Genomic DNA, 24,313 nt, shown 5'->3' on the forward strand with positions numbered 1-24,313 from the left:
TATGCTGCCGAGTGCTCTGCGCCCCATCAATGGAACGTCGGAATGGGGGTGCCTGGGAAACACAAAGGACTTTCCAACAGGTGCGCAAGTGGTAGGGTGCAGTGATACTGGGATTTGGGGGGTTGGTGTTGGGGTCACAGCCAGTAGTGCTTGGGGACCCCCCAGTGCCAGGGCTAAGCCCAGGGCTCCTGCACGCCTGGCACGCTCGCACTGAGAGCTGCTCCCCGGCCAATGACGCGATGCTGCCGATGTCTGCAGCCAGCGAGGGCCGCTCCGCCTGAGTCAGGGACAGGGAAAGGCAGCAGAAGGTACGGAGAAGCCAGTGGGATTCCAAGGCTGCACATCGTTGCCTCTGAAAACCAGGAAATTTGGGATGCATGCTCTCAGGCTGCGGACTCCCTCACACTGTGCTTTAAAGAACAAGAGCAGGCCTGGGAGGCACCACATGCCCACTCTGCCAGGGCGCTCCCACTGCCAGCCCGGGACCAGCTATCCCATACTGAACACAGCCCAGCTAGTTTCCTGGCCAACAGCAGACGGGAACAAAGAAATCCCGAGAAACATTCCAGAGAACCCAAAATCCTAAGTCTTGCTAGAGAACTGACCAGCCTCAGGGTCTTGCTGCCCCTTCGGGCATTTATTTTAGCCAACCTCAAGAGTCAGATGTGGGGCTGGAGTGACAGCACAGCAGGGAGGGCGTTTGCCTTGCACGCGGCCCACCCAGGTTTGATTCTCAGCATCCCATATGGTCCCCTGAGCACCACCAGGAGTAATTCCTGAGTGCAGAGCCAGGAGTAACCCCTCTGCTCTGCCAGGTGTGACCCAAAAAGCAAAAAAAGAGTCATATGTGAGTACCAGCAGGGACACTGTCAAAGGGACAGAGGCAAGGCTGAACACCTCCCAGGGCTTGGTGCTGAGAAGGCCCTCCTGGGACAGAGCTGGACACCCCAGCTTCTCATACGACCTGGTGTCATTGAACACATCCTTCCTGCTGGTCCAGATGTTGCAAAGGCTGGGGCAGGGCTGCACATCAGGTTGCACACACTATGCCAATGGGGGAGGGGGCTGAGGGACATAGCCCAGGGGTCACTGGGGGTTGCTGCATACACACTAGGCCACTGGGGGGGGCATACACATCAGTCTGTGGGGTCACTAGGCCCCGGCAAGTCTTAGGCATGGAGGTCAGGCTTCTGAGCCTCCCAGCTCTCCCCACAGCCCTTAACACACTCTATTGGGGGGGGGGTGCTCCCAAGTAGTACTCAGAAAGTCTAGGGGCCCCCAGCAGTCCTCGACCAAGCAGACCACTGGGTGAGTGCAAAGGCCCGAGGGTACCATGCTGCTTGGGCCCAGGCCAGCCCCGCACTGCTTGGGGGACCAGTGGGGCTGAGAATTGAACCGGTCGGACGTATGCCAGCCATCTGCCCTAACCGTTAGACTACCTCCTGGTTATTTTTTAAGCTGCCCACAGGTTTCCCTTTCTAGAACCAACTTCTAAATGCTCTGCCGACAGGGCTGCGCCATCTGCCCTCTTGCTCCTCTCGCCGCCTCGCCCAGACAGGATGGGTGGAACGCCCTACGAGATCCAACGAGAGCACCTGAAGTGGATCTAACAAAAAGTCTTGGGCCACATCATGGGGACGGGCCCGCCAGCCCTGAACTTCATCTCTCCCCATGCTTGCTCTGGGGTCATACCGGGTGGTCCTCAGGAGCTAAGGCCACTTCAGAGTTCGTCCCAGCAGTGCTCAAGGACCCTTGCAGTGCCAGGGTCAAAGCCAGGCCTTCTGCACCCGAGGTCTGCTCCACCAGTCTGCACCTGCCCGCCTGGCAGGCACAGACTCATCAGGGAGGAGGCGAGAGGCTGCTTCCCCAGGGCCCAACTCGGCAAGGCTGGAAGGATGAGCACTGGCTCCAAGTGTCAGTCAAGCAGGCAGCCCGAGGGGTGAGATGACGGAGTCACTGCTGGAGGCCAGGCCTCTGGGGCACACCAAAGCCTGTTTCCTCCCGCAAACAGCTGCTGAGACACAGAAGAGCCCCCCAGGGGCGCTGTGCTGCATGGGAGGGGGGCGGGGGGGCTGCAAAGCCCCCGGCACCTGTGCTCAGGTCCAAGGCATCCGTCACCTGTGTCAGACCCACAGCAGAGGGCACGAGGTCCTGGACTCTGCAACCTCCCACCTGCCCCCAAACGACAAGCACGTTCTCCAGACGCCAGCCCACAACTGCCTTCCCCAACACCGTGTCCCTGCGGAGCCTAGGGTCCGTGGCCTTGGGGGGACTCAAGTGTCCTGTCGACCTGTGGTTCTTGGCTCTCCTGCTCCCCTTCCCTGTCTGCTGCTTCCCGAGCCAGAGGGAGCATCAGGGTGGCCTCCTCAGTGTCCAGGGTGGCTGCCGCCCACATTTCAACAGGCTGCATGGCGACAACGGACCTTCAGGGCCACTGCACCAGCCCTGGGAGGAAGGCCTTGAAGGCGGAACTGCACCCCTACGAGGAGTGGGGTCTTCCCCGGCCCAGCAGAGTGGGGTTCGCCTCACAAGGCTGGGTGCAGACCTTCTCTCCTGCTCCCCGCAGCTGCCGTCAGCACCGCTCAGGTCTCACCCACCTCCCACCTCCCAAGCAGATGCTGCAGGGAGGAAACAGGCGCAGAGCGGGCTGGGTGTGGCCTGGGCCACCGAGAAGGGAGACCCTGCTCCACACGAGCAGCTGTGGCCTGACCTGTGGCCCCTTATTTTTTGGGGAGTCACACCCAGCAATGCTTAGGTGTTCCTCCTGCCTCTGCACTCAGGAATTACGCCTGGTGATGCTCGGGGAACCATCTGGGATGCCGGGGATCGAGCCCAGGCCAGCTGTATGCAAGGCAAACGCCCGACCCCCTGTACTATTGCTCCGCCACCCCCCCCCCTTAACTTCTAAGCTGAACTGCAAACACCCTGTGATGTCATCTGACCAGCAGCTCCGAGAAGTGACCAGGAGGCTTGTAAGGAAAGATTCCAGAGGCTTCCCTTCCTGCTTCCTCTCCGGGGAGACCAGAAGATGGTGGCTGGTCACTGCAGGCCCAGACAGCCGTGAGGGGAAACCAGGGGCCAGCACCCACCCTGGGGCAGGTGTAGAACATCAGTGCAGCCAAGAAGGCTGACAGGTGGCTGGTCTGGGCTCCAGAAGGCTCCAGTCAGTAAATTAAAGGCTCCTGCCCTTATACACACACATGCACACACACACTAACTTCAAGGCTGTTCCCTTCTACGCACATGCGCACGTGCACGCGCATGTACACCCCCACACACACATGCACACTAACTTCAAGGTTTTTCCCTTCTATGCACATGTGCACTCATGCATGCACACACACACACACACACACACACTCTACTTCAAGGCTGTTTCCCTTATACGCACACAGGCACACAGACTAATTTAGAGGCTGTTTTCCTTTTTTTTTTTTTTTTTGAGGCTGTTTTCCTTATACGCACATGCACACACACTAACTTCAAGGCTGTTTCCCTTACACATTCACATGTACCCCCATACATGCACATACACTAGCTTAAAGGCTTATACATACAGTAACTTAAAGTAATTTAACTTTTTCAAGTTTAACTTTAGGTTACTAACTTCTTTCCTTAAGTACATTAAAAACATCTACAGATTTGGAAGCTTCACCCGAAATTTAAAGCAAATTGTGCAGCTGACACTTGTATTTCTGTTCTTGAAAAACAGAAATTATTTAGAGAGACACGTTAGCGAGTCACACCACTTATTTCCTGTTTCTTCCCTGCTTCGTCTTTCTAGCAAGTTCCGTGGACACTTGCTGGAATGAACGTGCTGTTGGTGGACCGTGCAGGGCGATCTAATGGTGGTGCCACGTGCACCTGCCCCAGCTCAGACGCCTGCAGGGTGGGCGGCATGAGGCCACAGGGCAGTCAGTGCGCCGCTTCCTGCTGGGAGGCAAGAACGCTGCCTCTCTGGTGTGGTGGAGGCTGCCAGCTGTGCGTGCACCCCACCCTCTCAGCCCCGCAGCACCCCGGCACCTGTCTCTGCCGACGCTGATGAAGACACTGCTGACCAATGCCTGAAATTTCAGGGAGTCTTGGGGGCCTCCTGAAGCCCCTGGTGCCTGGGCTCAGAAGGAAGGTCTCATCCCCATGACTGATCAAGTGAACCTGTGCATGCCTATGAGTTTGCCTGTATCTGGAACTTCACACACCCTTTCTTCCATGACGTTAATTAGCACGTAATCTCTCTACTGCAGCTTTCATTTCAGATACTATATTTCTCACCTTTATTTTTATTTATTTACTTTGGAGTTTTTGGCTACAGCCAGCTATGCTCAGGGCTTACTCCTGTCTGCACTCAGGGCTTATTCCTGTCAGGGCTCAGGGAACCATATAGGTACCGGGAATCGAACCTGGGTTGGCCAGGCCCAAGGCAAGCCCCCTATACACTGTACTATCTCTCCACCCAATGTATTTCTCATCTTTGAAAGTACTATTTCAGAGGCTGGAGCAATAGTACGTTTGCCTTGCACACAGCCCACCCAAGTTCGATCCCTGGCATCCCATATGGTTCTCTGAGTACCACCAGAAGTAATTCCTGAGGGCAGAGCCCGGAGTAACCCCTGAGCATTGCTGGGCGTGACCCAAAAAGAAAAAAAAAAAGTGGTACTTTTAGGGCCAGAGCCAAAGAACAACCTTGCCTTGCACACAGCCAACCACGATCAATCTCCCATACCTCCTGCGGTCCCCGAGCCCAGCCAGGAGTACACTGGAGGACACTGGGTGTGGCCCCAGAACTAAAATAACAGTATCATAAGGCGTGCAGCAGATGCACAGGGGGCCGGAATGACAGTGCAGCGCGTAGGGCGTTTGCTCTGCACGTAGCCGACGTGGGCTTGATCCCGGGTATCCATTATGGTTCTCCAAGCAATGCCAGGAGTAATTCCTGAGTGCAGAGCCAGGAGTAACCAGTGAGCCTCATCCTTTGACCCAAATAAAAGATAAAAAAAGAAAAAAAAATGAATCCACAAGAAGCATTTGACAAAATTCAACAGCCTTTCCTGAAATACATAGCAAACTAAGAAATGAAGGTAATTTCCTTAATATAATAAAGGGGCATTTATTGGAAGTGGACAACCCACACCTAACTTTATAATCAATGGTCAGACACTGAAATTGTTGATGATAGAAATAGCTGCTTCCACTATCCAGTCACCACTGTAGTAAATATTTGAGCCAGAGAGGTGGAGAAAAAGAAATACCAGGTATCAGACTGAGAAGTAGAAGATAAACCATTTCTAAGCATAAAATAGTCCACAGAATACACACAAACACACAGGAAAGCTATCATCAAATTCAGAAAGTCACCTATTTTGATTACATGAAATGAGTTGTATTATTTTATTTTAGCAGCAATGAACAGTGTGAAAGAAGACAAAGGGAAGAGGCTGAGTAAGGGACGAGACTTTGTTTTGCCTTCAGAAGCCCCAAGATCCCCAAGCATGGCCAGGAGCAACTATCAAGCTCAAGGTTATTTCCCAGCACACCCACCCTCTCTCCCTGATCCCAAGGGAAACCAAAGGAGCAATTCCATTTATGGTGTCATGTAAGCTAGTAAACTATCTAGGACTAACTTAAAGCAAGGAGCAGCCGCGAGGGCTCAGAATGCGCAACTGTCTTTGAGCCCTGGTTCCACAACAAAGTGGGCGGTCTCCCTAGCTGTGAAACTGTCCCAGGTAGACAGGGCTCGGGGCTGAGAACTCAGCAGGCTTCTTGGGGTGGGGGTGGACGAGTCCCTGCCCTGCCAAAAGGCCCGGCGCCCCACCCACACCTGTCATCCTCCTGCATACACACGGCGCAGCCTCACAGCTCCATGACTAACCGAAGAGACGCGGAACCACTGAATCATCCCAGCCCCACAGCTCCTGGAGCACACAGCTGCTCAAGTTCACAGTTCTGACAGTTAAGTAGGAGCATAGGAAATTAAACAGGAACGTTTCATAGAAGCTCACTAAGGGCTGGAGTGATAGCACAGCGGGGAGGGCGTTTGCCTTGCACGTGACTGACCCGGGTTCGATTCCCAGCATCCTATATGGTCCCCCGAGCACCGCCAGGAGTTATTTCTGAGTGCATGAGCCAGGAGTAAGCCCTGTGCATCGCCGGGTGTGACCCAAAAAGAAAAAAAAAATAGAAGCTCACTAAGCTCAACGAGCAAAAACAGTAACATCGAAGACTCAACTAGCCACAACCGGCTCAGTAAACCCTCCGAGATATTAGAACAACATTGTGAGACAAAACAATTTTAACAAATTTTCTCTTACTGGGCTATTTTTGCATAATTCCATTTGCCATTTTGTTGTAACAAGCAATATAAAGTAAATTCTTCTGTGCCTGCTAAGGGGGCAGGTGGGGTGGTGGGTGTGAAACTGAGGACATTGGTTTTGGGAAGGTCACACTGGTGGGGAGACTCGTGTTGGAACACTGTCTGAAACAACTGTATTAAATCACAGTGTTTAAATAAGTTTCAAACATTTCTTTAAAGTGGGCAGTCTCCCCATAAGGATACCCATGACATTCTTCAAAGAAATAGATCCAGCAATCCTGAAATTCATATGGAACAATAAACGCCCATGGATAGCTAAAACAATTCTTGGGAAAAAGATTATGGGAGGCATCACCCTCCCCAACCTTAAACTTTACTACAAAGCAGTAACAATCAAAACAGCATGGTACTGGAACAAAGGCAGAGCCGCAGACCAATGGAACAAAGTGGAATATCCCTACACACAACCCCAAATGTATGATCATCTAATCTTTGATAAGGGGGCAAGAAATATAAAGTGGAGCAAGGAAAGCCTCTTTAACAAATGGTGCTGGCACAACTGGACAACCATATGCAAAAGAATGGGCTTAGACCTCGATCTGACACCCTGCACAAAAATCAGATCAAAATGGATTAAAGACCTTTACATCAGACCACAATCCATAAGGTACATCGAAGATAAGGTCGGCAAAACCCTCCACGATACTGAAGCTAAAGGTATCTTCAAAGATGATACAGAACTGATCAACCAAGTCGAAACAGATAAACAATTGGGACTACATTAAACTAAGAAGCTTCTGCACCGCAAAAGACACAGTGACCAGAAAACAAAGGCAATCTACAGAATGGGAAAGGATATTCACCCAATACCCATCCGATAAAGGGTTGATATCAAGGGTATATAAAGAACTGGTTAAACTCTACAAGAAGAAAACATCCAAGCCCATCAGAAAATGGGCTGAAGAAATGAACAGAAACTTTTCCAAGGAAGAGATACGAATGGCTAAAAGGTACATGAAAAAATGCTCTGCATCACTAATCATCAGGGAGATGCAGATCAAAACAACCATGAGATACCACCTCACACCACAGAGAATGGCACACATCCAAAAGAACAAAAGCAACCGCTGTTGGAGAGGATGTGGGGAGAAAGGGACCCTTCTACACTGCTGGTGGGAATGCCGACTGGTCCAGCCCCTTTGGAAAACAATATGGATGTTTCTCAAAAAATTAGAAATTGAGCTTCCATTTGATCCAGCAATACCACTCTGGGAATATATCCTGGAGAAACAAAAAAGTATAGTCAAAATGACATCTGCACTTATATGTTCATCGAGGCACTGTTTACAATAGCCAGAATCTGGAAAAAACCCGAGTGTCCGAGAACAGATGACTGGTTAAAGAAACTTTGGTACATCTATACAATGGAATACTATGCAGCTGTTAGAAAAGATGAAGTCATGAACTTTGCATATAAGTGGATCAACATGGAAAGTTGAATGCTAAGTGAAATGAGCCAGAAAGAGAGGGACAGACATAGAGAGATTGCACTCATCTGTGGAATACAAAATAACAGAGTAGGAGACTAACACCCAAGAACAGTAGTATATAATACCAGGAGATTGGCTCCATGGCTTGGAAGCTGGCCTCACATGCTGAGGGAAAGGCATCCCAGATAGAGAAGGGAACACCAAGTAAAATGTGATTGGAGATCCAAGTAAAATGTGATTGGAGATCCTGCGCGGGAAGGGAGATGCATGCTGAAAGTAGACTAGAGACTGAACATGATGGCTACTCAATACCCCTATTGCAAACCACAACACCCAAAAGGAGAGAGAGAAAAAACAAATTGGAATGCCCTTCCACAAAGGCAGGGTAGGGTGGAGGGATAAGACTGGGGGTTGGGAGGGATACTGGGTTCATTGGTGGTGGAGAATGGACACTGGTGGAGGGATGGGCTCTCGAACATTGTATGAGGGAAACACAAGCACGAAAATGTGTAAATCTGTAACTGTACCCTCACAGTGACGCACTAATTAAAAAATAAATTAAATCATTTTAAAAATAATAAAATAATAAAGTGGGTAGTCTCTCATACACTGCAACCAAGGGTGTGTGACACCACAATTAAAGTGTGTGACCCCAGCAAGCACAACAAAGTGTGTAAGCAACACAACCATGTTTACCTCTGATCACTGCAGAGACAACAGAGAAGAGAAGGGGAAAATAAGTACTTAAACATAGCCAAGGAGGTGAAACTCTTGTTCACTGAAACTACAGATTCTAGCAGACAGAACTCAAGATGCGAATCAAGAGAAAGGCATCACAGGTCTGGGTTGGAAAACAGCACTCCCTAAAGCAAATTCCAAGCAAAGCCGACCAAAAGTGCAAAGGCCTTCTTTGCGGAAGAGTAAAACTAACTACAATTAAGATGGAGCCACAAGAGATTCCAAAGAGCAACACTGAAATGCAAAACTAGGTGGGTGACTCAACTTCACGAACTTCCTATATTCAAACTGTGTACAAGCTATCACTGTCTCACCGTCACCCCCATTGTTCGTCGATTTACTCGAGCAGGCACCAGTAACGTCTCTATTACACTCAGCCCTGAGATGTTAGCAGCCTCTCCTTACTCGTCTTTCCCAGCGATTGGAGTTTCTTTCAGGGTCAGGGGAATGAGACCTATCGTTACTGTTTTTGGCATATCGAATATGCCCAGGGTAGCTTGCCAGGCTCTGCCGTTCGGGCGGGATACTCTCGGTAGCTTGCCGGGTTCTCTGAGAGGTATGTATATATCTGTTACTGTATTTGGGATATAAATATGCCACGGGGTGCTTGCCAGGCTCTTCCGTGTGAGCAATACACTCTTAGTAGCTTGTCAGGTTCTCCAAGAGGGAGAACTAGGCTATTAGATGTGGAGAAGGGCCTTGAGCACGGCTGTGGCTGGGTTCCGGAGGTCTTCAGCTACCAGTGCTCTGGTCAGAGCAGGGAGGGAATCTCAACCCCCCCCCCCCCCCCCGCTTCAAGGGGCCCCGGCAAAGACAGCCAGACGCAGGGGCAAGAGACTGTCGCTCTCTTCCGGGAGCTTGGTTTTATAGTCTCTGAATGTTGGCCGTTGATGGGATTACATGGCGCTGGGGCCAGTCTCTGGGTGTGACCGCCTAGCTACTGGAAAATGGGGGATCTGGGAAAGAGGCCCAGTCACTATCGGAGCAGCCTTGAAGATCTTGGCCCCGGGTCCTGCACACCTGGGTTCCTCCTCTGGCTCCCCCATGCGTGAGGCTCGTCCGAATGTGTGGAGAGTGGCCCTGAGCACGGCTGTGGCTGGGTTCCAGAGGTCCTCAACTGTCAAGGCTCTGCTCGGGGCAGGGAGCTATAGCTATATGTCTACAAGTTATAGCAACCAAAAATGTTTTACTTGCCCCAATAAAACAGAGTAATAATAGTCAAGAAAGAAATGAGCGACAGCCCTTCCCTCTCGAAAGAAAGCATAAAACGACACACGCTAGCCATGCTCAGGACCCCAAGCCAGGCTATTTCATTCGGGGCCCCTCCCTGCCCTAAGGGGCCCAGCCCTGCAGCCAGGATCCTGGACCACATGGCTGCTTCATACCTCACACCACTCATTCCAAGAGTAGCGCATCACATTAGATGGGGTTTAATTTAACAACGTATTAGTAATCTCTTATAGAAGGATTTAATGGTCCCTGGATGAAATACAATAGTCTTCACACACCCTCCCCTAAGGAAAGCTTTTTGGAGCATTTTCAGCATTTATTCATAACAAACAATACAAAATAAATTATTGCGGTTCTGCTTTGGAGCGGGGGTTGGGGTTTGGGATGGAAACATCCAAAATATGGTGGTGGGAAGGTGTAATAGTGGTGAGATTGGTGTTCGAATATTCAGTGTAATCAAATATCGTGAACTACTTTATAAAAATGAAATTAAATTTTTAAAAAATGGAGCAACAGTACAGCAGGTAAGTGAGGCATTTGCCTTGCACATTGAGTTCATTCCCCTCACGACATATGGTTCCTGAGCACCATCAGAGTGATCCCTGAGCACAGCACCAAGAGAAAACCCTGAGCAGTGCCAGGAGCATCACCAAAAACACAAACAAAAATATTCAAATGTTTTGGGCCAATTTATTTCCAACAGGGATGCCAAAGAGGCTTTTATGAATGGTGCTGGAACAGCTGGTAACTCTATGCAAAATAAGCAAAGAAGATCCCAAATGTGAAAACTCATTCAGAAAGGACCAACGTCTAAAACGACAAAGTACAGGGATGGAAGAAAGTACAGGGATAATGCACTTGCACCACGTATGGTCCCCCACGCACTGCCATGAATGACACTTAGCACAGAACCAAGAGTATGCCCTGAGCACCACCACCAGATGCCACCCAAATTCACCCCAATAAATAACAAACTCAAATTATGAAACCACATAGAGGCACAACTTCATGATCTCAGATTCAGCAATGTGTCTTTAGATTTAAAAACAACAGTAGAGGGGCTGGAGCAATAGCACAGCGGGGAGGGCGTTTGCCTTGCATGCGGCCGACCCGGATTCTAATCCCAGCATCCCATATGGTCCCCTGAGCACCCAGGGGTAATTCCTGAGTGAAGAGCCAGGAGTAACCCCTGTGCATCGCCGGGTGTAACCCAAAAACCAAAAATAAATAAATAAATAAATAAAAATAAAAACAACAGTAGAAAAACTGGGACTGGAGCGATAGTACAGCAAGTAGGGAGTTTGCCTTGCACTGGGACGACCCGGGTTCGATTCCCAGCATTCCATATGGTCCCCTGAGCACCGCCAGGAGTAATTCCTGAGTGCAGAGCCAGGAGTAACCCCTATGCTCTGCCAGGTGTGACCAAAAAGCAAATAAGCAAATAAATAGAATAAAAACAACAGTAGAACAATTAGCTATAGAGACTTCAACAAATTTTAAACTTTGGGGCCAGAGAGACTAAGGCTCTTGCCTTGCACACAGCCAGCCACAGTTCACACCCAAACAACCACCAAGAGTGATCCCTGAGCACAGAGCCAGGAGTAAGCCCTGAGTACCACTGGGGGTGGGCCAACACCCCCCCAAAAAAAATAAGTAACTTCTGAGCAACAAAGGATATTATCAAGAATAGGAAAATGGTGCTAGAGAGATAGTACAGAGGGTAGGGCACTTGCCTTGTTGGCAGGCAACAGACACAGCTCTATCTCTGATATCCCTATGGTCTCCTGAGCACCACTAGGAGTAATTTCTGAGTGAGAGCCAGGAGTAACCCCTGGGCATCGCCAGTATGGCCCCAAAACAAAACTGAAAGGAATAAAATACCTACAGAATGGAAAAAAATACTTAAGTCATCCATCTGATATGAACTTATTACCAAAATAAATAGAGAACTCTTGCAACTCAACAACAAAGACAAACAATCCAATTAAAACATAGGCAAAGAGCCTGAATAGACATGGTCCCAAAAGAGATACACAATGAAAAGATTCCTAGTATTACCAGTCACCAAGGAAATAAATATCACAAACATAATGATACCACTTTACATTCGGTAGAAGAGTCTTAGTTAATCTAAGGGCCAGAGAGTTAGAACAGGGGTTTAAGCATTTGTCTCGCATGTGGCTGACCCTGGTCTGACTCTCCAGGACCCAAGGTGCCCCGAACACCCCAGGAGCAAGCCTGAAGCAAGAGCTCTTGGGGAACTACCAGGTCTGACTCAAAAGCACCCCATATACGTTATATATGTGTATATACCCTACTGACGTACCTAAAGCAGCACACATGTGTTTGGTTTTAACACACTTGCTTGTATTCTCCCTCCGTCCCTCTTGGAGAGCCTGGCAAGCTACCGAGGATATTCCACCCGCAAGGCAGAGCATGGCAAGCTACCTGTGACGTATTTGACATGCCAGAAACAGTAACAACAACATGCTCTTTGTGTTCCTGGAGCGAGCAGATGCCATGGGCTACACTAGCACATGACAGGGACAAATGAAGACGCTACTGGCTACTGCTCAAGCAAACCAATGAACAATGGGATGACAGTGATACAGTGATACAGTGATTATATAGTTAATGTAGCATTGTAGCACTGTCATCCTGTTGTTCATGGATTTGCTCAAGTGAGCACCAGTAACGTCTCCATTGTGAAACTTGTTACTGTTTTTGGCATATCGAACACACCACGGGTAGCTTGCCAGGCTCTGCTGTATTATATAAAATATAATATATATTTATATTATATAAAAGTGCTCAGGGCCACTCTCCACACATTCAGACGAGCCTCATGCATGGGGAGCCAGAGGAGGAACCCAGGTGTGCGGGACCCGGGGCCGAGATCTCCAAGGCTGCTCCGATAGCGACTGGGCCTCTTCCACCCAGATCCCCCATTTTCCAGTAGCTAGGCGGTCACACCCAGAGACTGGCCCCGGCGCTGTGTAATCCCATCAACAGCCAACATCCAGAGATATAAAACCAAACTCCTGGAAGAGAGCAACATAGTCTCTTGCCCTGCGCCTGGCTGTCTTTGCCGGGGCCCCTCGGAGGGGGTGAGTTGAGTTTCCCTTCCTACCCCGAGCAGAGCCTCGACAGTTGAGGACCTCTGGAACCCAGCCACGGCCATGCTCAGGGCCACTCTCCACACGTTCAGACGAGCCTCATGCATGGAGGAGCCGGCGGAGGAACCCAGGTTGTGCGGGACCCGGGGCTGAGATCTCCAAGGCTGCTCCCTCCCCACGATGTGCAATGCAGCCACGCGACATCTAATAGCCTAGCTCTCCCTCTTGAAAAACCTGACAAGCTACCAAGAGTCTATTGCCCACTCGGGAGAGCCTGGCAAGCTCCCCGTGGTGTATTTATATCCCAAATACAGTAACAGATATATACATACCTCTCAGAGAGCCCAGCAAGCTACCGAGAGTATCCTGCCCACACAGGCAGAGCCTGGCAAGCTACCTGTGGCGTATTTGATATGCCAAAAACAGTAACGATAGGTCTCATTCCCCTGACCCTGAAAGAGCCTCCAATTGCTGGGAAAGACGAGTAAGGAGAGGCTGCTAACATCTCAGGGCTGAGTGTAACAGAGAGTTACTGGTGCCCGCTCGAGTAAATCGACGAACAACGGTATGACAGTGATTTATACTATATAGTATAAAAATATTTTATATTTATATACTTGGACTCCACACCAGGCTGTTTTCACTCGGGGCACCCCAGAGGGGGGCAGGTGAGAACCCTCCCCACCCCAAAGGCCCTAGCCCCAGCAGCCGACCTCCACTACCCAACCGCCGCCATGCTCCAGGCCGCTTTCCAGACCGCGCGGCCACTTTGCGCTGTGTGACACATTATAAGACACTTCCTACCCATTTTCCATAATTACCACGCCATATTTGATGGAGTTCAGACAGCAGGCAACAAATCATAGAGTAATATATATATAATATATATATATGTGTGTGTATATAGATATATACACATATATATACACACACACACCTCTCAGAGAGCCCAGCAAGCTACCGAGAGTATTCTGTCTGCACAGGCAGAGCCTGGCAAGCTACCCGTGGCGTATTCGATATGCCAAAAACAGTAACGATAGGTCTCATTCCCCTGACCCTGAAAGAGCCTCCAACCGTTGGGAAAGACGAGTAAAGAGAGGCTGCTAAAATCTCAGGGCTGAGAAGAATAGAGACATTACTGGTGCCCGCTCGAGTAAATCGACGAACAAAGGGGGTGACAGTTATACAGTGATACAGTGATTTATATACTTAATAAATATAAAAATACAAATAGGGGGCCAGACATATAGTAAGTGCTTGTCCTGCACAAAGCTGACCTGGGCTCAATCCCGGGCACCCAGTATGTTCCCCCAGGTCCTGCAGGGATGATCCCTAAGTGCAAAGCCAGGTAAGCCCTGACTATCTCCAGGTATGGGCCAAGCCCTAAGCAAATATGAATAAATGTTGGTGAAGATGTACGGGAACTGCAACAGTACCGGTGAAGTAAGTGGAACACAGAATTGCCCTAAGACCCAGCAGTTCCATCCCAGGTACTCAAGTGCCCAAGACAAATGAAGACACACTTATGCACATTATTCCCAAAGTCTATCAGTGGACAAATGAATCAACAAGTCACAATACAGAATATTCCACCAGAAAAGTGAACAAAATACTGATATCCGCTAGTACGTGGCAAAGCCGGAAGCTAAGTGAATGACACAAAGGTGATATATTTCTAGCGTCCCATTCTAGGCCTCAAACAGAAAAATGTGTGCAGACAGGGAGCGGGGCTGGTAGCAGAGCGCCTGAGGTGTGGTCACTAAGCTGGGGGCCTGGAGGCCACAGCACTTCATGCAAAACCTAATGACAACTGAGCTGACCTTATGTGAACTTTGTCTCAGTGACAAAAACAAGGCTCACTGAGAATTCTCAGATCCATTCACGCACTGGGCCCAATGGCACTTCCAGTATGTGGGTTAAGGTCCCAGACAAAAGCACTCTGGGAAGAATTTCTGGGGGCTTGGGGGGCTCCCAACCAGTGTCTGGAGACTCGCAGTGACATTCAGCCCATGGACCAGATACTTCGATGCTTGGTGCTGCTCTAGGGGGCCCAGACAGTTCAAGTACCACCACACATGGGGCTGTCATCTGACATGCCTCCTGGCTCTGTGAACTCTCCCCAGCTCCTCTACTACAGATTTTATCTTTCTCATCTTTTGCATCTTGGGGCCAAGCCTAGTGGTACTCAGGAGCTCTTCCTGTCCATGCGCAGGGGACCACATGAGGTGCCAGGGCTCAAACTGGGGTCAGCCATGGCCAAGGCAAGCGCCTTACCTGCCGTTCTGTGTCCCCAGCTGTCAACTGCTATAAATTTTGAAAGCAACTGGGTCTGTGAAGGGCTCAGAGACGCCATCCCATTGCCAGCACCTCTCCTGTCGGTGCCTGACCCTCTGTCTGCTTTCCTCAGCACACAAACAACGTCCAGTAACACCACATGTGAGCAGCACAATGGACACACGAGCACTGCAGCGGGGAGTGCAGCCCCAGCGAGCACAAGCACGGGGTACACAAGCAGAATCGCTAAAGGTGTTCAGCCCCCAGCACACACTGCTGAGTGTCTGCGCCATCACCAGCAACAGAAGGACGGGGAGGGGGCAGTGAACTCCGGTCAACGGACAGACACAGAGACATGGAAGTGTGGCTGCGGGCTGTCTGACCTCTTCAAAGAGGGGACATGTGAAGAGAGAAAATTCAGTATCATCCTAATAAATAATGAAAGAAATTCATGTACTGAAATAGAAATTGAAGAACAGGTAATATAAGCTTTTCTAAACCAATGGGGTTATCCCAGTGTAGACATTCCTTCTTGGGCAAATATATGGCTTTTTTGGTAACATAGTAAAAATGTTTAAGTGGGAAAAAAGGGGGGGCTGGGGGACTGGAAAGACAGTACAAAGGGTAATGCGCATGCGGCCGACCCTGGTTCGATCCCCAGCCTCCCACAGGGTCCCCCCAAGCACTGCTAGGAGTGACTCCTGAGTGCAGAGCCAGGAGTAACCTCAAGCATCACCAGGTGGGGGCCCAAAACCCTAACCTTAACCCTAACCCAAAACCAGAAAGTGGGGAGGGAACAAGGATTTTCAGATTGAACAAGATCCTCATATTTCATTCAGTATATTCAACCTGGCAAGAGCGCACCAAATAAAAGTCCTAGAATACGAAAACATCCATTGCTGTTTACTGTACATACCTGTACTCCAAGCCCACCCCAGCCCCTAATGCTTCCAACTCAATCACTTCCTGGTGGCTGGGCATGTAGATCTTCTCCTTAATCCAGTCTTTGTTGTAAGGCTGGTGTGTCTGGGAAACAAGGCAGCTGAGGTCTAAAGCCAGCTCAACAATGAAATCAAACACCTGGCTGGTATCACAGAGATAGAGGGGCTGTTGAGGCTCGTTCTCCTCAGATGTTCCTCACACACTTTACAAGCCCTCCCATGCATTCATCAGATTGGCGGTCAGCATCAGTTCCACCCCTGGCCTCTCAGGAGCCTGTACCAGTACAATGGCGTGAGGCCAGGAGCCCAGCTCCTTCAGGGCGGCTGCTGCTGACAGCCTCTGCACCATCTGCCCATTCTTAGTTTACAAACATTTTAATCACATTTTTCTCTTTGTCTTCTAGAAGATTCCCTTGATTTCTCTTTATCCTTTCCTTGTTAGTGCAGTGACGACTCACAGCAGAGGGGCTGTCTGGCCCCCAACTGCTGTCCTACGTGTGCAGCTATGTGCTGGCACAGCGCGTCTGTCCCTCGCTAGCACCTCACACGTGGTGCTGGAACACAGGACAGGAGAGCGCGCACCTCTTGGGGTAAGCCAGGTGCACCCCATTCCCTTCAGCCCACCTTATACCACCTCAAATCAGGCCTGACTTCAAAGCCCCTTCCTACCCCCTCCTTTCTGTGGTCCCGCTGCGGTGACAGTGAGTAGGCCTACCCTGAGCTCACCATCTAGACTAGCGCCCACCCCAGGGGCCCGCAGGGCACTGGCCCTAGAGGCAAGGCAGGCTCCAGGAACAGCAGTGCCTCCACTGCCAAGGGCCAGCGTGTTCCCAAACGGACCAATCTGTCCCCATTACGCCAGGAACCAAAGAGTGTGCTCGGGCCCGGCCATGCCCTTGATCCCAGCCCTTCTTGGAGAAGGTGGTGGCTAGGAACAAGCCCAGGCACCAGCACCCCTCACTCACCTTTCTGGCCCTCCAGTCAAGACTTTCCACTGTTCTAGCACAGAATCACATAATTATTGTTGCCCAACTGGCCACCTTGGCTTCCCCCTGCTGCAGGGATTTAGACACCTTCAAGGCCTGTACCTTATATTCCCAAGAGCATCGATAGCTAGTTTTCAAGCCGGGGGGCGGAGCAACTGCACAGTGGGTAGGTGTTTGTCTGGCACACAGTCCTCAGGTTCAATCCCCAGCATCCATATGGTGCCCCAGCCCATCTGGAGTGCTCCCTGAGCACAAAGCCAGGAGTAACCCCTAGACACTGCTGGGTGTGCCCCCCACAACAACAGCAACAACAGCCAGCAAATTCAGTTCAGGACAAATAATGGATGCAACTAGCCAGTAACCATTATGCTTTCAACAAAGTGGCCGGGCCTGTGGGACTTACTACTACCAGGTACACTGTTTGTAAAGCCCTATACATGACTAAATACTATCATTATTACTCAACTACCGGTTTGCATGTAAATTAAGAGCAAGAAAGGGGACAAAAAACACATCAGTGGGTACTGCTGCTCTGCACACAGCGGGCGCCATCTGAGCCACAGGGGACAGAGCACCTGAGAATCGAACAGTACCAGCCCCATGAGAAACCGGATCACCAGGAGAGAGGGAGAACTGGCTGGGAAGATAGGCTGTTACAGGCCAAATGACGGTGGGGCAAGGAAAGATTCCCCGCTAGAAACACATGCAGGAAAAACACTCCACTTCTTCACAGGGCACAGTAGTGTGCAAACCGAGACTAGAATACGAAAGCAAAACTAAACAGTCTACAACATGCACAAAATCCAGAACTGGAAGGCAGTTATGCTTCAACCAACCACAGAGCAGTGAGGAACTACAAACGAGTCCAGTGAGCCCGTGCCTTCACATTCCTCATCTGTAAAATGGGCGCAACTCTCACCTCCACTGCAGGGCTGGCATCATCTCCGCCTCCAACACTCGCCATGCCACCTGGCCGCCCTTCTGCTAGCTTGCTTGTGCTCATCTTCCCCGGAACACCCATCCGCACTCCACAGCACCCCACCCTGCATCAGGCCCTGGTCCCTGCTGACTGGGATCACACACATCCCAGCTGACTCCAGGCTGGGGCCAGCGCAGCTCCTGAGAAAGTTCTCGAAAACTGCACTGAGCACAGTCCTCAACTACTCCACACTGTGTTCTCAGTCAAGCAGCTTCCCCGGGGCAGGCCTATACAAAGAAAATGCAGGACGCCCCTCCCCTAGGCCAGTCCTGTCGGACAGCCCCCTCCAACCAGAGGCCTACCAGCACAGCGGCCCTCGTCTCATCTGGGAGGTCTGCCCCGCGGTGCGGACACCTGTGGACTGTGAGCACCACCCTCAGTGTCTGTCTGTCCAGCAATCAGCAAGGGGCATGTGTGGGGCCATGAGCCCCTCAGAGGAGAGCTGTCACCCCCGGCTGATGGTCGGCGTGGAGGCGGCCATCAATTAAAGGCGGATGCCCAGAGCGCTTGTGGGCTCCGAGAGAAGCCCGGGCTGTGTCTTTACAGAACCAAACGCACTGACAGATGCATGTGGGGCGCGGCGGATAATCAAGTGTGTGTCGGGCTCTGAAAATCAGACCTCGGCTGCGCACAATGCCAGGCCTGTGGGTCTCACGGGAACGGATGGCATGGGTCCCCCGAGGACTGAGCCCTGCTCCACAGCCAGCTGTGCCCCTGCTCCCACAGCAGAGCCCTGGGCAACAGGAACACTTAATTTACTCTGTAACAATGCTTCTGACATGGGGCTGTATTCATCCGAAAGGACAGAATTTAATTTCTAGAATAAGATGTGACTTCTGGGCATTTCCCAGCATGGAAGAGCTCAGGGAACTAATCTCTCTGTTGTTCAAAACTCATTAAAAGCATCCAAGCCAGGGGCTGGAGCGAGAGCACAGCAGGTAGGGCATTTGCCTTGCATGTGGCCAACCCAGGTTCGATTCCCAGCATCCCATATGGTCTCCTGATCACCGCCAGAAGTAATTCCTGAGTGCAAAGCCAGGAGTAACCCCTGTGCATCGCCAGGTGTGACCAAAAAAGAAAAACAGCATCCAAGACAGACTATCCAAAAGAGGCTTCCCTCATGCAAAGCCCCGCAAAACGAGTGAAGCACAGAGACGCTCAGACGTGCCACGGAGGAGCCAGCACAGAGCACCCCACTGTGGAGAGTCACAGGTGGGCAAGCCACGGGCCCAGGAGCAGACAGGCTGCAGGCAAACACTGGCGAGGCTCTGGGCCTGCACCCGAATGCAAGGTCCGTCTCCAAAACCTCAGCTGCAGTGTCACCTCCACCCCAATCGCCAACCGAGCTTCTCTCCACTTCAATCCATGCTCTCAGGTCCGGCCACAGAGTCTGTTGTTTACACGGGGAAGGAAACCAGAAATCCCATACAGCAGGCCAGCCATCCTGACGTGATCAAATAACCTCCATTAAACAAACGAAAACAAACTACATATACATAAATATATACATGAATTCATAGGGGGGCCAGAGAGATAGCGCTGTAGTGCCCTTGTTTTGCAAATGGTTGGTGCCCAGCACCCACATAGTCCCCACGCCCCTCCAGGAGTGACCCCTGAGATCAAAGCCAGGAGTAAGCGCTGAGCATCATTAGGCCCAAAACCAAACAAAAATACAGTGCAAGTCAATAGGGAGCACGTGGGGATGAGGAGAGAGGAGACTGCTGGGCCCTGCCTTACCAACTGAGCAGGCACAGGAGACGCCGGCCCCGCCTCCCAGAGAGTGGCGCTGATGCCGCTTCCTAGGTGCCAGGATTCTCCCTTTTCTGAACTCTGGAGTCACATCCAGGCTTCCCTCAGCCAGACACAGAACACAGAAGGGCCGGAAAGCACCACTCTACAGCCCTGGCCTAACTGCTGAAGGCAGAGACAGGCTGAAGACCGACATTTTGCTTTTGGTTGTTGTTGTTTTGTTTCTCGTGGTTCTAGGCCACACCTGGCAATGTCCTGGGCTTATTCCTGGCTCTATACTCAGGAATTAGGCAGTGTCAGGAGATCATATGGGATGCTGGGGGTCGAATTGGGGTTCACCGCGTACAAGACAAGCGTTCTGCCCGTTATATTATCACTCCAGGCCCTGAAGACCAACCTTCACACAATCACTAATTCAGGCCTTGTCTAACAGGCCGGGGGTGAGGATGTCTCTGGGTCTGAGCTGAGGGCCAGGAGCAGGAGAACTCTCAAGGGCCCACAAGCTCCATCTTGTGCTGTGTCAAACATGTGGGTTGCAGACATGTGCCCCCCACATGCAGGGGGGGAGCAAGAAGGCCCAGACTTCTGCAGATGACGCCCTGAAACGCAGGTGCGGGTCCCACCCCTCCTAACACTCTAACTAGAATGTTATGGGAATGCGAGGCACATTAATTGAACATTAAATTAAATGAGAAAAAGACTCCCAAGTCTCAGCTAATGATCCGCTTGTCCTGAGGAATGCAAAATCTGGAGATGCCAACCTGACTTCGACTTGGCAGAAAGCAAGACACCTTGTGGATGAACCCAAGGTGTCACAAGGAGGCACAGCTCGGCAAGCCAGGTCCCAGGGGTCTGCACAGGGCAGCGTGGACCGCCTGGCACTGAGGCTCTGCCCGTCAGTGCCAGCCTAGAGCGCTGACACACACGGACCTTCTCCTGTTTCTCCTTTTCTCTTCCCGTTTCCCTCGCTCTGAGTGGCCCTGGGCCAGACTACTGGGTGCAGGCCGCCCTCTCCCCTGCCCTCCTGCTGCGGCCACTGGCCTGTCTCCACTCAGTGGCTCCATCTCCACGTCCAGGCCAAGGCCCCCTCTCCCTGGTCCCCTTCCGAGCCCTCTGCCCCCCTCCTTCCTTACTCGCTCTTCTTCGGCGCTGAGGTCCACGTGCTGTCATTTCTTACCCCCACCCCAGGGAGTGTGGGTAGGGGCCACCTCATCATTCTCCTTCCTCTATGAACTTCCCAAGAGCCAGTGTGTTAGAGTCCTGCAGTCTCAACACATGGCAGGGTCTGGGTCCCAGGAGGTCTCCTCTGCCAAGCCCAAGCTGAGCACTGTGATGTGAGTCCACCACTTAGAGCACTGTCTGGACCGACTTGCTATAGGAAGACAAGTAAATAGAGATGGGCACATTTAATGCAATTTCCTTTGTTGCCTGATCTAGCCCAGACTTGCAACACCACCGTGACAGAAGAACGGCTTCAACATCATAAAAAAAAAAGGGACTTGAGGGAGTGATAAGTCATCGCCTCCTTCAGCTCATTAGCATACTGTCCTGACAATACCCTGCAAGGTCCTTCCAGCTGGCACGGTGAAAAATCAAGAGGGCTTACAGCAGACACGATCACAGAGCCACAGCCCAAACGGGGGCCGAGGGGCCGGGGAAGGCGGCAGCAGGAGCGGGTTTACTCTGCGGATCCCAACAACTGGCGCTGCCCTTGCCTGCTTGCGGCGGAATGCCTACACCCTGCGTGCCGAGCGAGGCCGCCTCACCGGCTCCAAATGAATGGACCGCTTCCAGGAGGCTGCCCCCTCCCCTCGCAGGGAAACGCACGGGAAGGTGCTCCTGGGCGCGGGGTCCTCCCGCCAGCTCCCCGCCGTGCTGTGGCAGCCCACAGGGCCGGGGTGCGGAGGGCCACCTCCCCTCCAGCCCCGGCCACCGGGGGGGACGCCGGCACCTGCTCCCGCCGTCCCCGGCTCCTCTGCGGGAGTCTCCTGCGGTGGCAGGGGCCCCGGGTCTCTGGGTCACGCAGACAGACGTCCGTGCGCACAGCGATGCACATGTAGGGACACACGCACACACACGCGCCGTGCGGAATACTTGCTGTCACCGGGAACGACACCGCGGCGCCCGGCTCTGCAGACGGCCTGTCTGCGGCGCGGTCATCCCGACAGGCGTTGGCAGCGGCGCGCCCGGGGGTCTGCGCGCCGCCGGGGGTCCGGGCCGCGCCGGGTGTGCGTGGCGGGCGGCACGCCGTGAATGTCAATGAGGGAGCGCGGCGCGCCCCGGGAGGCCTGTATGACTCCTCAGAAACCCGCGGGCCCGCGCGCACGCACACGCACACACACACACGCACACACACACGCACACACGCGCGCCGGGCGCACGCGGCGCCCCCCGCAGGGCCCGGCCGCGTCCCCGCCCCGGCGCGCCCCGGCGCGGGCTCGGGAGGCGCCGGCGAGGCCCGGGCTGACCTTCGCGGCGCGGCCGGCCCGGACCCGGACCCGCGGCGGCGCGGGCGGCCCGATGACTCAGGCGCAACTTTTCCGGCCCGGCCGGGGGTCCCGACGCCCGCACGCGGCCCGGGCGCCGGTTCCTGAAAAGCGGCGGCGCCGGGCCCCGAGCCCGGCCTCCAGGACAAAGTTTCCCCGAGTTGGGGCGGCCGCGGCCGGGGCCGGGCGGCGCCCAGGCGGCCCCTCGCCCCGCCGGCCCGGCCCGCCCGCCGCCCCCGGCCCCGGCCCGCCCCGCCGCGCCTCACCCGCGGCCGCCTCAGGCCCGCCTCAGGGCCGCCGGCTGCGTCCTCCGCCGCGGTCCGCCGCGTCCTGCTCCCCGGGCGGCCCCATGGCGGGGGGCGGGGAAGGGCCGGCGGCCGCCGCCGCCGCCGCCGGCTGGAAAGTCCCGGCTGGGCCGCCACCGGCTCGCGCACGCGGCGGCAGCGCCGCGCCGCGCTCCCCCGCGCTCCTGCCGGCACTTCCTCTCGCGCGCTGGAAATCCCCGCCGCCGCGCGCGCCCCCGCCGCCGCGCGCGCCCGCGCCCCGCCCCCGCGCGTGGGAGCCGCAGCGCCCGCGCGCGCCCGCGCCGTTGCTAGGGCCCTCCCCCTCGGCGCCGCCGCCGGCCCTGGCAACGCGCGGGGGCCGCCCCCCCCGCCCCCCCCCCCGGGGCAGAGAGCCGCGGGCCGCGCGCCCCGCCGAGGGGCGATGGCGTCACCGCCGCCCCCGCCCCCGCGGGCGCCGCCACCGCGCTCGCCGCCGGTCACGCGCGCAGCCGGCACCTGCTCGCACACACGCCGCCGCAGCCGCGCTCCCGCCCGCAGACACGCATCGCCACGCACCGCGCCTCACGGCCGCGCACACGGACACCCGCCGCTCCCTGTCACTCGGCCACACACAGCCGCGCCGGCCCCACGCTCGCACAGTCTCACACAACTGCCTCCACACACACGGCCTCATACGTGCACCGTGCACACTGACACGCACCACACTGTTGTCACACAGACTCACAAGCAGCCGCACTGACACATAATCACACACACACACACACAGCCGGTCTCACACACATCCACAGTTTCATCACACGCAGTATCACACGCAACCAGAATGTTGTCAACGGCCTCACACACAACCACGCTGCCATCACAGCCAGTCACACAGTCTCACATAATTACACTTTCATCACACATACAGTCTCACACACACAGCCACACTGTCACATACATTGCTCATTCTCCCGTCATACACACTGACGCACACCACGCTGTTGTTACACGGTCTCACAAACAACACTTTAACCACACGCTGTCTCACACACAGTCTCACACGGTCACAATTGCCACACATTGTCACACAAACCAGAATGCAGTCACATAGTCTAACACAGCCACACACTCTCACACAACCACACTTGTCACACATTGTTTCAACACAATCAGTGTTGTCACACACTCATTCGGCCTCTCACAGTCTCGTACACTCAGTCTCACACACCATGCTTAGTTTTTCACAGCACATGCTCAGTCTCACGGCCTCGTACACAACCACACTATCTCAAACACACTTCTCATATGGTCGCACAGTCTCACAAACACAGTCTCACACTCGTCTGTCGGTACACACTCAGCCTACACGGCACACAGACATGCTCCCGGTTATGCACAGGCACAGGCGCCTTCCCTCTCCCAGCAGGACTGAAGGTGACTCAGGCCCCGGTGCCGCTTCCTCGCTGCACCCTGGAGTTTGCTCTGCCCCACCGGCCCCTCCTGCACCGGAAGTGTGAAGCAGGTGGCCAGTTTGCCGCGAGCTCCCGAGTGCACACCTGGCCGGGCGCCACGGAGGGCCTGCTGCCCATGCTCTCCCTCCCTGCCTCAGCTCAGGTCTTCTGGGGCTGTGGAGCCTCTGGCGCACAAGTTTCCACTTCTCCAGAAGCCTCCTCAGCCCGCCGAGTCCTCAGCACTTCCCCGGGGTCCCCTGGCAATGCCCCCAGCCTGGCAGGAGGGTGCTGGCCTGTGCG

The 24,313-nt window shown here is 53.4% G+C and overlaps 1 protein-coding gene across 4 annotated transcripts in view; it reads right to left on the reverse strand.

Annotated features, from left to right (window-relative positions):
• Positions 1-22,795, reverse strand: part of TRAF3 (TNF receptor associated factor 3) — a 91,739-nt gene extending 68,944 nt beyond the window's left edge. For 2 of the 4 annotated variants that reach the window (XM_055130576.1, XM_055130572.1), the window contains exon 1: positions 22,566-22,795. The gene's annotated coding sequence lies outside the window, so the exon portion shown is untranslated. The other 2 variants (XM_055130575.1, XM_055130574.1) reach the window with 2 other exon arrangements.
• Between the last annotated feature and the right edge of the window lie 1,518 nt (positions 22,796-24,313).

Source organism: Sorex araneus, chromosome 3, assembly GCF_027595985.1.
Source record: "Sorex araneus isolate mSorAra2 chromosome 3, mSorAra2.pri, whole genome shotgun sequence".
Lineage (NCBI taxonomy): Eukaryota > Metazoa > Chordata > Mammalia > Eulipotyphla > Soricidae > Sorex > Sorex araneus.